Genomic DNA, 15711 nt, shown 5'->3' on the forward strand with positions numbered 1-15711 from the left:
AGATCTCTGAGGTAATAGTTCTCTCGGGTGATGAACAGGGCCAGGCTACCTGCTGCCTTGACTGGGATCTCGATGCCTTTGAACAGCCCCATGTTCCTCACTCTCCACAGGGCAACTTTCCCACTGTTCACCACGGCCCAGATCCTGTCAAACACGTCAGGAGGAAGTTTGACAGGAGAGATGCCGTATATGACGAAAGCAGCGGTCAGGGTAAATTGGGGCGAGAGAGCCAGCAACCAATCTTCAAACTGTGCCCAGAAGGCCTTAGCAAAAAAGCAGGACCACAGGAGATGGGATACAGTCTCCTCCTCGCCGCAGCCCACCCTAACGCAGCGAGGGCTGGGGGTGAGGCCCCTACGGTACAAGAAAGTTCGTACCGGTAAGCACTGGTGGACGACACTCCAGGCTAAATCTCTGTGAATGTTGCACAGAAACTTAGAGGATGTGTGTTTCCACACCTTCCTTGTTTGGGCTGATGTTAAAATGCCCACATGGGTCTGCCTATTGTTCTGGGGTGCAACGAAATCTTCCAGTTTTTGGACGCTGACATCTCGGAGGGGAATATGGCCAATTGGGTGAGATCTTAGAAAACTTTTAACTGTCCCATAAATTGCAGGGCATGTGTCAGAGAGTGGGACGTCCAGCTTGGGTCTGACACCCCACACTCTGAACACCTCCCTACCTACCCAGAGCCTGGAAAAATAAGTCCAGGTACGCGCTGCAGGTGCTGTTGCAAAGCCTCTCAGCACAGAGGCCAGGAAAATGCACAGCAGCTTCGTAGCAATATCTGGGACAGACTTCCCCCCTGAGGGTAGCGGCCTGTACATTATTTCCCTTCTGAGTCTTTCCTGCTTCCCACCCCATAGAAATTGAAACATCAATCTCCTCAGCACCGCCGCAACACGGTGTGGGATTGGGAAGGTAGAAGCCAGAAAAATCAAGACAGGCAAGAGCTCGGCTTTGATGACCAGCACCTTCCCTGTCATGGTGAGGTCTCGGTCCTTCCATTGCATCAGTTTTTTGTTTAAGATTGGCAATTTGTTCTGCCAATTTACTGTTCCCATCTCTTCTCCAAAATACACCCCCAGGACCTTAATTCTCTTCTCTTGCAGCCTGAGATCATGTCCTTCTTTTGGCTCCCTCCAGTTCTGATAAAAAATCTCACTCTTAGATTTGTTAATTTTTGCGGAGGAAGCCAAAGAGAAACGATCACAGCACTGCAGAGCTCTGCTAATTGAGGCATTGTCAGAGAGGAGCAGGGTGACGTCATCCATGTATAGAGATGTCTTTACCTCTCCTCCCCCACTTCCAGGCACTGGTATCCCATTAATGGCCTGATCCTGGCGCAAGGCACAGGCTAAGGGCTCCATAGCCAAAACGCATAACAAGGGGGATAATGAGCAGCCCTGCCTCACCCCTGAACAGACTTCAAAGGGGCGTGATCTATTGCCATTAACCATGACTCTGCTGTTGCTACCTGTGTACAGCAGGTTAATCCACTTTCTCATGATGGGGCCAAACTTCATGTGCTCAAGTCCCGATGTTAAGTACTGCCGGTTTAGGCGGTCAAAGGCCTTTTCTAGGTCTACACCTAAAATGCAAAGAGGGAGGGAGCGATCCTCAGAGTACAGACAGACATCCCTCAACAAGGCCAGGTTGTCGCTCATCAGGCGTCCTGCTATCCCACAAGTCTGTTCTTTCCCTACCAGTGAGGCCACTACATTTTGTAGGTGCAGGAAAAGGGCTTTGGACAGGATCTTAGTGTCCACGCCTAACAGGCTGAGGGGTCTCCAGTTCTTTATGTCATTTTTTGCTCCTTTCTTAAACAAGAGAGAGATAGTGCCTTCTCTTAAGGAGTCAGGCAGCAATTCTGTCTTATATCTTTCCTCGAATAGGACCAGTAGCGGATCCTGAAGCAGATCCCAAAAGGTGCAATAAAATTCTTTAGGGAGCCCGTCAGCACCTGGAGTTTTCCCCTTCTGTAAGCTCTCCATAGCCTGTCTCAGCTCTTCTACTGTCAAATCCCTCTCAAGTACTTCCCTATCTTCTTCACTCAAAACGTTTTCTAGCTTTGAGGTAAAAAAATGAATTTCTTCATCCTTTACCTCTGTAGAGCTGTACAGTCTTGAGTAGAAGGCCTTGGTGCAGGAGAGGATAGCACTCGGCTCTGTTCTCTCTCGTCCCTCCTCATCAACTACACTTTCCATGACAGACTTGGAGCCTACCACTTTCCTGAAAAAGAAGCGAGTACACTTCTCATTTTCTTCCAAGAACTGCACTCTGCCTCTTAACAGCACTCCTCGACTACTTTCTTCGGCTATGCTCCGGATGTCCTTTTTTAAAAGGGTGATATCCTCGAGCACATCGAAGCCACTGTGCAGCATCGTGTAGAGACGCTGCAGCTGCCTCTGTTTCCTGGCTAGCACTCCTCTCCGTCTGGCAGCAGCCTTCCTTCCCTCAGCCATGAAAAAGGTCTTTGTCCTCATCTTCACCTCCTCCCACCACTCTCCTACTGACCCGTACAGACACTGCAAGGACAGCCACTGTGATAGTTTCTCCTTGTAGCGGGATACTACCCCCTCGTTCTCTAGCAGCTTTGTGTTGAGTTTCCAGAGGCCTGGGCCAAAGACAGTCCCGCCCTGGAGTTCCACTCTACACCCTAAAGCCTGATGATCTGAGAAGAAGACAGGCTGAAGAGTGACCCCAACAACTTTCACTCTCTCTGAGACAAAGCAATAGTCAATTCTGGAGCTGCTATTCCTCCCTGACCATGTATATCCTGCTGTTGTGGGATATATACATCTATATGTGTCTGAGAGTTTAAAGTCTTGAACTAAGTTTTGCAGGGCCAGTGAGCTGGAATCCAATTTTATCGGAGAGCTAGACTGCCTGTCTGTGTGCTCTAAGATACAATTAAAATCCCCTCCCACTATCACGTCTGTGCTACTTAACAATAGGGGAGAGAGTGCCTTGAGTAGCTCCACCCTTCCTCCCACGTCAGTAGGACAATACACATTGATTAGCCGCAGGTTAACGGTCCCCCATTCCACATCCACACACAGCAACCTGCCATCTATGACCCTCTGAATACTTTTCAATTTGAAAGCCCATCCTTTGAAAAGAATGGCCACGCCAGAGGCTCTGTTGTTATTGTCCCCTGACCAAACAGAAGGCCCTTTATCCCACCTATCTTTAAAGCTTTTATACCTCTCTTGATAGGCTAAAGCACACTCCTGCAACATCAACACATCTCCCTCTCTCTGCTGGAGGTAATCAAAGACACACTGGCATTTAACTCTGTCATTGATACCTCTGGTGTTAAGAGAAATTATGTTTAGAGCCATTTTACATAAGAAAGTGGAACCAGTCTTTACAAAACACATTTCTCTTCGGTCTCACCTGTTACCTTCTCTTTCTTTTTCTTCTTACCAATTTCCTGCCAGCCATCCTCTGAATGAGCCTTCATCAGGGTGGCAGCAGTAAAAGCATTCACGGAGTCCATTTCAAGGAAGGGGGTAGAGGGAGGGGTGGAGGGGTTCCAGCTGTCCCCATCGCCATTCTCTCCTTCCTCCTCGCTCGGGGAGAAAACAGAGTCATTTTTCCTTTTCCTCAAGTCCAGCTCCTGGGAGCACTGAGGGGAAAGGGGTGCAGCCGATGCACCAGTCTCCTCTTCCCCCTCACCCACCAGCTGTTGCAGATCCTCCGTGATGGACTGGATGGAGGAGAGGAGGGCATCTGTAGCACTTGCAGAGTCTGAGAAAAGCAGCTCCGCTGAATCCTGGGTATCGTCGCTGGACCCGCTCCACCGGGGGGCCCCACACTGGCCCTCGTTCTGAGGAGCAGGAGTGGGGGAGGGGTCCTCGCTGTTCTCGGGGGTTTTCAAACCCTCGTGCTTGTCTGGTGCAGTCTGCGGTTGTGGGAGCGTAGTGGATTTCTCTTCCACCGGCCCCGGAGCCACAGCAGGACTGATCCTGGCTGGAGGCTGAGACTCTTTGTCCAACAAGGGTTCTTTGTTTGACTTGTTGTTTGCTTTGGCTTTTCGGGCCGGTTTGGCTAAAACAAGCACTGCCTCATCCTTTCTCATTTTGAGTTTATTGGCGTAGGCGTGAGGGCAGTTCTTAAAAACGTGTCCTTCCGAGCCACATAAATTGCACTTTGGCAGCATTGAACAGTCAGAGGCTAAATGTCCCTGTTTGCCACAGGTCTTGCAGCATTTCACAGTGCAGGAAGATGCCAGGTGTCCCACAGCACCACAGCGCCGACACACCTTTGGTTGTCCCACATAAAAAACATAGCCATTGCAGGCGCCCAGCCGGATTGTAGAGGGCAGGTGCCTTAAGCCTCCATTTACATTGTCCGGTAGTAAGCGAACCTCGAATTTCCTTGCTCCTGTTTTTATACCGTCAACATCTCTAACCTCAGTTCCATGGTGGACGGTGCAGTACTGGTTAAGCCAGGTGTGAATGTCCTCCGTCTTTGCCAGTTCCGAGAACATAACAACATGCACCGTTTTCCTCTCTCTCTGTGTCAGAGGCTGCAAGTTGATCTTCTCAAGTGCAGGAACTTTCCCTCTTTTTGCCTCAAACACATCCACGCATTGTTCAAACAGAGGATAGGTACCAAATACAACCTCAAATGCTTTCTGACCTGGGAGAGCAAAGATGAAATCCAAGTGCCGAGGTTCAAAGCCAAGTTCCTTCTGTAACACTTTTCTGCTGAACTGCATACGATCCATGAACAGGTCATCCAAAAGCTCAAAACGTACAGCATTCTTGCGGGATCCAAAGGTTGCCATCTCAAACTGCAAAACAAACACTGCTTCCACAAAACAAGAAAACAATCCAACTACTCCAACTACAGGCTGATCAAGGTATCTCCCCTGCCAGGTAAGCCGAGAGCCGCAGGCGATGAGCCCGGAGCTGAACGGGCCCCACTGGCTCGTTTGTAAGGCCAGGTGCATTGCCAACCACGACCGGCAGGGCAGAGGCCTTGAAGGCAGCCTGGGCTCCTGCAGCTGTCCAGCCACGCACTCTGGTTTCTTTTCATCTCGTACAAATCTTTTGCCTTTTACTAAAGATTTCCATGAAGAGGAGCATGAATGAGTTCCATACAATTTTTGTGCTTTCCTGCCTTCGGGTGGGGCGCAGCTGGGCTGGTCAAAGAGAGAAAACAAAACCGCTCACAATCACTCTTATTACTGCGACTGTGGCCGTCTGCTCTGCGAGTCCTCGGTCTCCGCCTGTCTGATTGGTGCTCTTTTCTTTGGGGGGCGGGAAGTGTCCGGCCGCAAATATGAAGCGTTACAGCAACGACATGCCATGAGACGATTGATAACGATTTCCATAGGATCCACGCGGTTGCCTGGCAACCGTCAGCTTTGCGCAGTGGCAGTATCGTAGCCTGTGAGGTTTAGCCGATGCGCGATTATTGCTAGTTGAAAACTTTTCCCAATACCCCGCTTCCGCCGGTTTGCAATACAATCGGCGAAAGCAATTCTTGACAGTCTCGTCAGAGACTGAGCAAGGTGTTTAAAGACAGATTTTGTCATGGTAACATCATGGTAGAAAGAAACAAGCTTGTTACGTCTCAACAGAAACACTCTTTAGCTCTTTCAGCGTTATGCAGAGAACAGCGTCTGTCGAGATCACTTTTGAGTCAGCGCGAAACGCCGTGTGCTGTCAGTTTGATTTCATATTGCTCGTAGCGGCGCCCGGCTTTTGTCTGTCAAACGTTAGGTTGCCCTTCTTCATGCTGCATCGTCGGCATGAGTGGAGCTTTTTAAACGTCTGTATTTACTGCGCCTCATAAGAAATCGTTTGTCCCCGTTCAAAACAGATTGTGCGATGTCCTGCAGCGTTCGCAAAGCAAACCTTTGACAGTTTGAAAGAGGAATTTATTCTGCTTCCTGTGCGTGCAGTAGTTACAAAGTTGAACGTCTTTATACGATCTGCCGCAGATCTTACAAACGAGCCAGTGGGGCCCGTTCAGCTCGGGGCTCATCGCCTGCGGCTCACGGCTTGCGAGCGTGCCCAATCCGTGCGATAACTTGGAAAACACCCGGCCACACTGTGCCGGAAACGACGCACTCTGGGAAGCCGCTATGCAAAGCGAGGTCCCAAGATCCCCTGCGGCCGGACACTTCCCGCCCCCCAAAGAAAAGAGCGCCAATCAGACGGCCGGAGATCGAGGACTCGCGGAGCAGACGGCCACAATCACCATTACAAGAGCGATTGCGAACGTGCTTGTTTTCTCTCTTTGACCAGCCCAGCTGCCCGCGACCCGAAAGCAGGAAATCACAAAAATTGCAGGGAACTCATTCGTGCTCCTCTCCACGGAAATCTTTAGTAAAAGGCGAAAGAGTTGTACGAGATGAAGAGAAACCAGAGTGCATGGCTGCACAGCTGCAGGAGCCCAGGCCGCCTTCAAGGCCTCTGCCCTGCCGGTCGTGGTTGGCAATACACCTGGCCTTACAAACGAGCCAGTGGGGCCCGTTCAGCTCCGGGCTCATCGCCTGCGGCTCACGGTTTGCGAGCGTGCCCAATCCGTGCGATAACTCGGAAAACACCCGGCCACACTGTGCCGGAAACGACGCACTCTGGGAAGCCGCTATCCAGGCAAGGTCCCAAGATCCCCTGCGGCCGGACACTTGCCGCCCACCAAAGAAAAGAGCGCCAATCAGACGGCCGGAGACCAAGGACTCGCGGAGCAGACGGCCACAATCACCATTACAAGAGCGATTGCGAACGTGCTTGTTTTCTCTCTTTGACCAACCCAGCTGCGCCCCACCCGAAGGCAGAGAAGCACAAAAATTGCATGGAACTCATTCATGCGCCTCTCCACAGAAATCTTTAGTAAAAGGCGAAAGATTCGCATGAGATGAAGAGAAACCAGAGTGCGTGGCTGCACAGCTGCAGGAGCCCAGGCCGCCTTCAAAGCCTCTGCGCTGCCGGTCATGGTTGGCAATGCACCTGGCCTTACAAACTAGCCAGTGGGGCCCGTTCAGCTCCGGGCTCATCGCCTGCGGCTCTCAGCTTGCGGCCGTGCCCAATCCGTGCGATAAGTCGGAAAACACCCAGCCACACTGTGCCGGAAACGACGCACTCTGGGAAGCCGCTATGAAAAGCGAGGTCCCAAGATCCCCTGCAGCCGGACACTTCCCGCCCCCCAGAGAAAAGAGCGCCAATCAGACGGCCGGAGACCGAGGACTCGCGGAGCAGACGGCCACAATCACCATTACAAGAGCGATTGCGAACGTGCTTGTTTTCTCTCTTTGACCAGCCCAGCTGCCCGCCACCCGAAAGCAGGGAAGCACAAAAACTGCAGGGAACTCATTCGTGCTCCTCTCCATGGAAATTTTTAGTAAAAGGCGAAAGATTTGTACGAGATGAAGAGAAACCAGAGTGCGTGGCTGCACAGCTGCAGGAGCCCAGGCCGCCTTCAAGGCCTCTGCCCTGCCGGTCGTGGTTGGCAATACACCTGGCCTTACAAACGAGCCAGTGGGGCCCGTTCAGCTCCGGGCTCATCGCCTGCGGCTCACGGCTTGCGAGCATGCCCAATCCGTGCGATAACTCGGAAAACACCCGGCCACACTGTGCCGGAAACGACGCACTCTGGGAAGCCGCTATGCAAAGCGAGGTCCCAAGATCCCCTGCGGCCGGACACTTCCCGCCCCCCAAAGAAAAGAGCGCCAATCAGACGGCCGGAGACCGAGGACTCGCGGAGCAGACGGCCACAATCGCCATAACAAGACCGATTGCGAGCGTTTTTGTTTTCTCTCTTTGACCAGCCCAGCTGCGCCCCACCCGAAAGCAGAGAAGCACAAATATTGCATGGAACTCATTCATGCTTCTCTCCGCGGGAATCTTTAGTAAAAGGCGAAAGATTTGTACGAAATGAAGAGAAACCAGAGTGCGTGGCTGCACAGCTGCAGGAGCCCAGTCCGCCTTCAAAGCCTCTGCGCTGCCGGTCGTGGTTTGCAATGCACCTGGCCTTACAAACGAGCCAGTGGGGCCCGTTCAGCTCCGGGCTCATCGCCTGCGGCTCACGGCTTGCGAGCGTGCCCAATCCGTGCGATAACTCGGAAAACACCCGGCCACACTGTGCCGGAAACGACGCACTCTGGGAAGCCGCTATGCAAAGCGAGGTCCCAAGATCCCCTGCGGCCGGACACTTCCCACCCCCCAAAGAAAAGAGCGCCAATCAGACGGCCGGAGACCGAGGACTCGCGGAGCAGACTGCCACAATCGCCATAACAAGACCGATTGCGAGCGTTTTTGTTTTCTCTCTTTGACCAGCCAGGCTGCGCCCCACCCGAAGGCAGGGAAGCACAAAAATTGCATGGAACTCATTCATGCTCCTCTCCACGGAAATCTTTAGTAAAAGGCGAAAGATTTGTACGAGATGAAGAGAAACCAGAGTGCGTGGCTGCACAGCTGCAGGAGCCCAGGCCGCCTTCAAAGCCTCTGCGCTGCCGGTCATGGTTGGCAATACACCTGGCCTTACAAACGAGCCAGTGGGGCCCGTTCAGCTCCGGGCTCATCGCCTGCGGCTCTCAGCTTGCGGCCGTTCCCAATCCGTGCGATAAGTCGGAAAACACCCAGCCACACTGTGCCGGAAACGACGCACTCTGGGAAGCCGCTATGCAAAGCGAGGTCCCAAGATCCCCTGCGGCCGGACACTTCCCGCCCCCCAAAGAAAAGAGCGCCAATCAGACAGCCGGAGACCGAGGACTCGCGGAGCAGACGGCCACAATTGCCATAACAAGAGTGATTGCGAACGTTTTTGTTTTCTCTCTTTGACCAGCCAGGCTGCGCCCCACCCGAAGGCAGGGAAGCACAAAAATTGCATGGAACTTATTCATGCTCCTCTCCACGGAAATCTTTAATAAAAGGCGAAAGATTTGTACGAGATGAAGAGAAACCAGAGTGCGTGGCTGCACAGCTGCAGGAGCCCAGACCGCCTTCAAAGCCTCTGCGCTGCCGGTCGTGGTTGGCAATGCACCTGGCCTTACAAACTAGCCAGTGGGGCCCGTTCAGCCCCGGGCTCATCGCCTGCGGCTCTCGGCTTGTGGGCGTGCCCAATCCGTGCGATAACTCGGAAAACACCCGGCCACACTGTGTCGGAAACAACGCACTGTAAGGCACCTTGAAGCGTGCACCCCCAACATTCTTCTTTGCACATCTGTGAAAGGTAAACTCTTGAGCAAACTCTGAACCAGCTCTAAGGAAACTAATCCGATTAGACGTTACTTTGACTCATCCTTTAAGGGACCCTTGATAATTGGAGAAATCAATGATTTCGAATGAATTCTGTATGCGTCAAAAGACAGCTATACACAGAAAACATGCAGGACACTGCTCATGATGTTTCCCGAGCCGAAACACAGTGCGTTTTTCCAAGCCATCTGACAAAGCCCGCCCACTGAAAACTGCAGCAGATCGTGTAAAGACGTTCAACTTTGTAACTACTGCACGCACAGGAAGCAGAATAAATTCCTCTTTTCAAACTGTCAAAGGTTTGCTTTGCGAACGCTGCAGGACATCGCAAAATCTCTTTTGAACGGGGACAAACGATTTCTTATGGGGCGCAGTAAGTACAGACGTTTAAAAAGCTCCACTCATGCCGACGATGCAGCATGAAGAAGCGCAACCTAACGTTTGACAGACAAAAGCCGGGCGCCGCTACGAGCAATATGAAATCAAACTGACAGCACACGGCGTTTCGCGCTGACTCAAAAGTGATCTCGACAGACGCTGTTCTCTGCATAACACTGAAAGAGCTAAAGAGCGTTTCTGTTGAGACGTAACCCAGTGGGCAAAAGACGTATAATATACGTCTATTAAACGCATACCTCAGACGTCTAAATGTGGTCTGCAATTCGTCTAGAATGAAATTCTAATATACGTCTATTGTTATACGTCAATTATACGTCTATGATTAGATGTTCATTATACGTAAATGGTTGGAGTTCTATTATACGGATAAATTTAGAGGACTATTATACATATATGGTAGGAGTTCTGGATAACTTTAGAGGACTATTCTACGTATATGGTTGGAGGTCTATTATACGGATAACTTTAGAGGTCTATTATACGTATATGGGTAGAGGTCTATTATACGGATAACTTTAGAGGTCTATTATATGTATATGGTTAGAGGTCTATTATACGGATAACTTTAGAGGTCTATTATACGTATATGGGTAGAGGTCTATTATACATCAAAGTTAGGTTTTACAGGTGTAGAAACTAGTAAATCAACCCAATGATTTGGTTTAGAAATTTATTGTGAAAATACACATTCACACCTGAAAAATATGTATTTCAAATTATACATTGTATACAATCAATCAACAATCAACATATGGGCAATAATCATAAAAAACACAACTAGTCTTAAACTTCAGCTACAAATTCTGGTAATATGGCAATATACAGTATAGTAACGGCAAACACAAACTAATTACATTAACACACTAACTCAAAACCACATTTTGATTCAAATATACATTTTAAAATGTACAACTTCTATATTTCCAAGAAAAAAAATATTACAATGGAAGTTAAGACGATTTTTGTCCACTATTTGCAAACCCTGTGTAATTGTCCTAACAGTTAGAACCAAAAACCTAGTATTTTCAGTGTCCAGATCTCCTGGCCCCCTGCCTTGCATATGCATTCTTCAAGTAACACATTGCGTGCTCCTTTATTTCTTTTTCTGCTGATTTAGGGCGGGACTTCAGCACCGCAGCTAGGAGAAAATTATATAATATTACTTCCCAAATTAATGATGATTAATATCTTCTTTAGTATAATCTAAAAAATGAACGGTTTACTAAGCTCAAAGCTGAAATAAATGTATAAAATTTGGCTTGCATCATAGAAGTTGAGCAATAAAGTCTGTCCTAATTAAAGAGTACCCAAAGTTTGAAAGTACAACATAGAATAAGAATAGAGAAACGGCAAAACGATTTAGTGTCATCTTCCCCATTCACACCATTCCCCATTTCGAATGAATTCTGTATGCGTTAAAAGACAGCTATACACAGAAAACATGCAGGACACTGCTCACAATGTTTGCCGAGCCGAAACACAGTGCGTTTTTCCAAGCCATTTGACAACGCCCGCCCACTGAAAACTGCAGCAGATCGTGTAAAGACGTTCAACTTTGTAACTACTGCACGCACAGGAAGCAGAATAAATTCCTCTTTTCAAACTGTCAAAGGTTTGCTTTGCGAACGCTGCAGGACATCGCACAACCTCTTTTGAATGGGGACAAACGATTTCTTATGGGGCGCAGTAAGTACAGACGTTTAAAAAGCTCCACTATTTTTATGTGCCATTTTTTGCTTATTCACTTACTATTTTAATCAAAATAATATTAAGAAAGATCTGTATGTATTCAGATAGTATTATTATTGTTCATACTTACTCGTCAAAAGAGGATTGCTGAGATATTTGCGGATATACTTCTACGTTTGAAAAACGTGTCCAAAATGGTGACCAACGAATACTAGCAATGCATTGTGGTATATAACCGGAAAATATGCTGGGTTCGATATTTTCTCAACGTATGCGTTTATTAATGTTGTCGATATTATGGTTGAAATTTAACATTGATAATACATCGCGGCTATGTGCCCCCTGCTATGAGCTGATGTGCAATTTTAACGCATGCAGTTAGTAAGGATCGGTCACTGTTGTATGGTATTATATACAGTATAATGACATTATGGAATAGGATGGGGACAGGCCTGGCATCACGGGGGGAGGGAGGAATGTCGCCCCTTCAGTTTTGGGCAAAAAGATGTACCTAACTTACCTAGGAGTATACGGCACTCTGCACAGTGTACGAAGTAATTTTCGCAGTAATTAATTTATTATATTTACTATATTTATTATACACGTGTAAATTAATTACTGCGAAAATAATTTACTTCGTACACTGTGCAGAGTGCCGTATACTCCTAGTTGCGGCACACACGATACATACAGTAAAAAGCCTCAGGCACTGTGTTAGATGTGTTTTCGACGTTATATATGCGTTTATTAATGTCGTCGATTTTACGGTTGCAATTCGACTTTGATTATACGTCGAGGCGACGTATATATACGTATAGCCGTATTTTCGCCGTGAATATACGTATATTCGACGAATCAGTGCCCACTGGGTAAACTCTTCAGCAAACTCTGAACCAGCTCTAAGGAAACTAATCCGATTAGACGTTACTTTGACTCATCTTTTTACGCTAGGGTTAGGGTTAGCATTCCCACGCTACTTAGACACTTTGTTTACGCTCAGTGCTTGATTTTGGGAACTTCAGGACGAGTGGGAATTTTCTCCTATCTGTCAATTCTGTTTTGTTTTGGAGACTCTTGGCTGCCTATGTTGTACAGTGCAGCGTGAAGGAAACATTTTCCAAAACTGTGTCAGCTCAAAAGTTGTAAGAAAACCTCTCCAGCTGCTTTAACTCTCTTCATTTTTGTCATTTAATGTGACACTCGATGTATAACTGGAGCCTCACATATGCAAATGGTGAGGCTCCAGTTCGACACCCAGTTCAATACCACTTTACAGTAAATGACAAAAGCATGGCAGACTGTGCCGGACCGGCAGATTACTTCCGCTTATTTTTACCATATTAAACAATGGAAATCCAACCACTTGCATTTGTGACACTTGATTTTGGCTGCACCTAAGACACTCTTAAATCTTCAAACACATTTCTCTTCTCCCGCAACACTCTTGTCTGTCGGCGCTATGTGGCAGCGTTGCATGACAACCCATCTCACCACGGAAAGGAACCTAACAGCTTTGGTAAGAGAGGAGAAAAGGACCTGGCCCGTACGCGGCTCAAACCCACAACCTTGGCGTTACTAGCACCACCATCTAACCAACTGAGCTAACCGACCTCACAACAGTGGTCCTCTCTGTGCTGCAAAAAATCAAGCTCAGGGAATTTCTTTTGTCCTTTGAATAGAAAGCCGTGTAATTCAGTGTACGGGCTTTCTCGTGCAGTTTCATAGTTCTTGTAACCCAAATCCTACACTGGCCTGAAGTGCCCCCCCATTTCACAGCATTTTTCAGCTGATTTAAAATGTACCTAAAGGAGAAGCATTATTGAAGACCATCAATTACCAAGAGCTTTTGTCAAAGGTTTTGGTGGTCATTTTTAATGACCACAGAGCACTATGACCTCGGTTTTACATCTCATCCAAAAGACAGCGCCCTTTTTCCAACACAGCTTCTCCGTCACTATATTGGGACATTGGGACCCGTACAGACCTCAGAGTGAGCGCCCATTAACACCACTTCCAGCTGGAAGCTTTGTTTTTCCCTGTAGCTCACCCTCATCCTGGTACTGACCTGGCTCACACCTGCTTAGCTTCAGTGGGTTTTCAGTTGCGAGTTGCAAAAGTTGGGATACAAGTGTAGCGGCAATGCTTGTTAATAAGACAGAATTAAGCGTTGGTATGCTGTCCTAAATGAAGCCCCATCTCACCCCCCATCTCTGTGGTGCAGCCACAGAGAAAGTATTCATGCAGACTGATTTAAGTTGTTTTCTTTTGATAGGGAACAGCTCCCAGACAGGGATGCACTTAGCTAAGCCTGGCTATCATGATCAATGGTCATCCATTGGCGCCTATCTGTCTAGGGAGTGCTGAATGGACATCTGGACTGCATTCTTAAGTGTCAAGAGTAAGTGACTTATATCTCACCTTGACCAACCAATCAGGGACTGGCAGGGCGTGGTAATACCACGTGGGTCTCCAATGCCCGCCAAACTCTCAACCAATCAGCACACATCTGTGTCTTGGTCAAAAAGGGAGCGCAAGCTCAGATCGGGGCTCTCCTTGGCCATTTTCGCGCATCCTCAGAGACAATCACGTGACAACTGCTGTTGTCTGCATAGGGACTTGGACTTTGTTCTAAGCGCGAGGCCAAGCATCCCGTACGTACTCAGAATTCTACTAACGTGAATGCTCCGTTTGATCAACGGCAGCCTACAGTTGGACCCTCGTCGACAACCTGAATAGCTTATTCAGAAGCAGCGCTGGACCGGGAACGAACCAGTTTCTTCCCAGGCAAAAGAGTGACTTGTGAGGACTCGCGGTCACACTCTGTGCATAGAGACTTTCTACTAGCCAGCCGGACTGCTGGTAGATCCCCTCGGAGCAACGACTGCCCTGCGCGCCGCAGTCAGATTCCTCCGCCCGTCCTACTCCGAGCTGCACCTTGACTGGTTGGCTGGTAGCCAGAGGACGCCGACACAACGCCCATTGGACAACCGCTGGAACAGAGGCTGCAACAGAGCTTGTCAGCTGGTTTGGTGTTCGTGCCGGGAAATTCCAAATCCATACACAGTGGATAAGTTAACCCCATGTTCTACATTGCGTCTCGAGAATTCAATTGTACCTCAACACAAGTTGTTATCAATTTAATTCATGAGTAATGTATTTACTTCCGAGTTTAGAGTAACAATGGGTAATAACACTGATTAGCGATTTGGTAACCGAACGATATATATTGACATATATTCTCTGTTGTGTATCTCTTTGTGTTTGCATCTCTTCGAGATTATATATCTTGTATATTGATAACCCTCACAGTAAGGTCTGCCGCTCGTATCCAGGCAGACTAGTATATGTTTGGTGCACAATTTATATTAATAAATGTATCTCGTGTATTGAACCCGTGTGTGTGCGTTGTTAGTTGTTCTTGCGATTGATTTTCTAAAAGCCCCAACGAACAACCTCGTGATTACTGCTACAATTAATAAGTGTCTCAGTAAACCCATCAAACCACTACATTTAATGGCGTCCCTGGGTGGGCGAGTTTAGAATGAAATGAGACTCAATCGCACAGAATAACTGATGTTGCTGTGAGTTCAAGTTCAGCACAGCACCGTGGCTTTTATACGCGAATACCGGGTGTGCTGATAACTGCGTAAAGAAATCCCCCTGTTTTCTAGCGTTTAGTGTAACGTGTGCTGATTGGAAATCCATCTGCTCGGGTGTTTAGATTCCATACTGTATTTTGGTAAAAGGAAAAAAAGTAATACTCTTAAAGTTTCTCTGACGTAATGACAATGGCTGCTAAAATGTCTGAAGTGGAGTCGCTTATAAGTACTATTTCTAGCGACGACAATCCTGGTTACTGGAGCGGTATCGAAAAGTTGAACTTTGATGATATTGAGAAGCTGCAAGTAGATTTAGTAGCTAAGGTAGCGAACCAGCTTAACACAGGAGGGTCTGTGAACGCAGTTCAGGTCCTATCTAGTTTCGCCTTAAATCTAGCTAAACAGCTGGAACTGTCTTTGTCCGAGCTGACAAAGTTTCAAACGCTTCAGGGAAAGCTAGAAAGATATAAGGCGGAGCGAGTTGAGTTGTTGGATATAATCAGAGAAAAGAGAGTGAAAAGTGAGGAAAGTGAAGACAGACTCAGGGAAGTTTTAGGTAAATTAGATGACCTGTCTGCTAGAGAAACTGCGGCTGAGGTAGCTAGGAGAGACCTAGAAGCGAGCTTGAAAGAAAAAGAAAAAGAAATTGAGAGTTTAAATGAGCTCAGCCAGGAAAGGCAAAAGGAGTTAGATGCTGCCGTACTGGAAGCAAAACAGGCTAGATCCCACTTACATGCCAGCCCACCTAGCAGCCCGGAGCGCTCACCCAGGAGGTTTCTCCCGGCCAGGGTCTGTGGTCGGATCGGCAT

The 15711-nt window shown here is 48.1% G+C and overlaps 8 non-coding genes across 8 annotated transcripts; 2 read left to right on the forward strand and 6 right to left on the reverse strand.

Moving 5' to 3' along the window:
• Positions 1-5026: 5026 nt before the first annotated feature.
• LOC138237366 (U5 spliceosomal RNA) lies at positions 5027-5143 on the forward strand. Its single transcript, XR_011188900.1, has one exon. It is a non-coding gene; the product is annotated as a U5 spliceosomal RNA (small nuclear RNA).
• Positions 5144-5373: 230 nt separating this feature from the next.
• LOC138237357 (U4 spliceosomal RNA) lies at positions 5374-5515 on the forward strand. The gene has a single exon (XR_011188893.1). It is a non-coding gene; the product is annotated as a U4 spliceosomal RNA (small nuclear RNA).
• Positions 5516-6274: 759 nt separating this feature from the next.
• Positions 6275-6389, reverse strand: LOC138237371 (U5 spliceosomal RNA). Its single transcript, XR_011188905.1, has one exon. It is a non-coding gene; the product is annotated as a U5 spliceosomal RNA (small nuclear RNA).
• A 390-nt stretch (positions 6390-6779) lies between these two features.
• LOC138237385 (U5 spliceosomal RNA) lies at positions 6780-6896 on the reverse strand. Its single transcript, XR_011188919.1, has one exon. It is a non-coding gene; the product is annotated as a U5 spliceosomal RNA (small nuclear RNA).
• A 393-nt stretch (positions 6897-7289) lies between these two features.
• On the reverse strand, positions 7290-7404 carry LOC138237380 (U5 spliceosomal RNA). The gene has a single exon (XR_011188914.1). It is a non-coding gene; the product is annotated as a U5 spliceosomal RNA (small nuclear RNA).
• Positions 7405-7795: 391 nt separating this feature from the next.
• On the reverse strand, positions 7796-7912 carry LOC138237375 (U5 spliceosomal RNA). Its single transcript, XR_011188909.1, has one exon. It is a non-coding gene; the product is annotated as a U5 spliceosomal RNA (small nuclear RNA).
• Positions 7913-8303: 391 nt separating this feature from the next.
• LOC138237361 (U5 spliceosomal RNA) lies at positions 8304-8420 on the reverse strand. Its single transcript, XR_011188895.1, has one exon. It is a non-coding gene; the product is annotated as a U5 spliceosomal RNA (small nuclear RNA).
• A 391-nt stretch (positions 8421-8811) lies between these two features.
• LOC138237372 (U5 spliceosomal RNA) lies at positions 8812-8928 on the reverse strand. The gene has a single exon (XR_011188906.1). It is a non-coding gene; the product is annotated as a U5 spliceosomal RNA (small nuclear RNA).
• Between the last annotated feature and the right edge of the window lie 6783 nt (positions 8929-15711).

The sequence above is a fragment of the Lepisosteus oculatus genome, unplaced genomic scaffold, assembly GCF_040954835.1.
Source record: "Lepisosteus oculatus isolate fLepOcu1 unplaced genomic scaffold, fLepOcu1.hap2 HAP2_SCAFFOLD_96, whole genome shotgun sequence".
Lineage (NCBI taxonomy): Eukaryota > Metazoa > Chordata > Actinopteri > Semionotiformes > Lepisosteidae > Lepisosteus > Lepisosteus oculatus.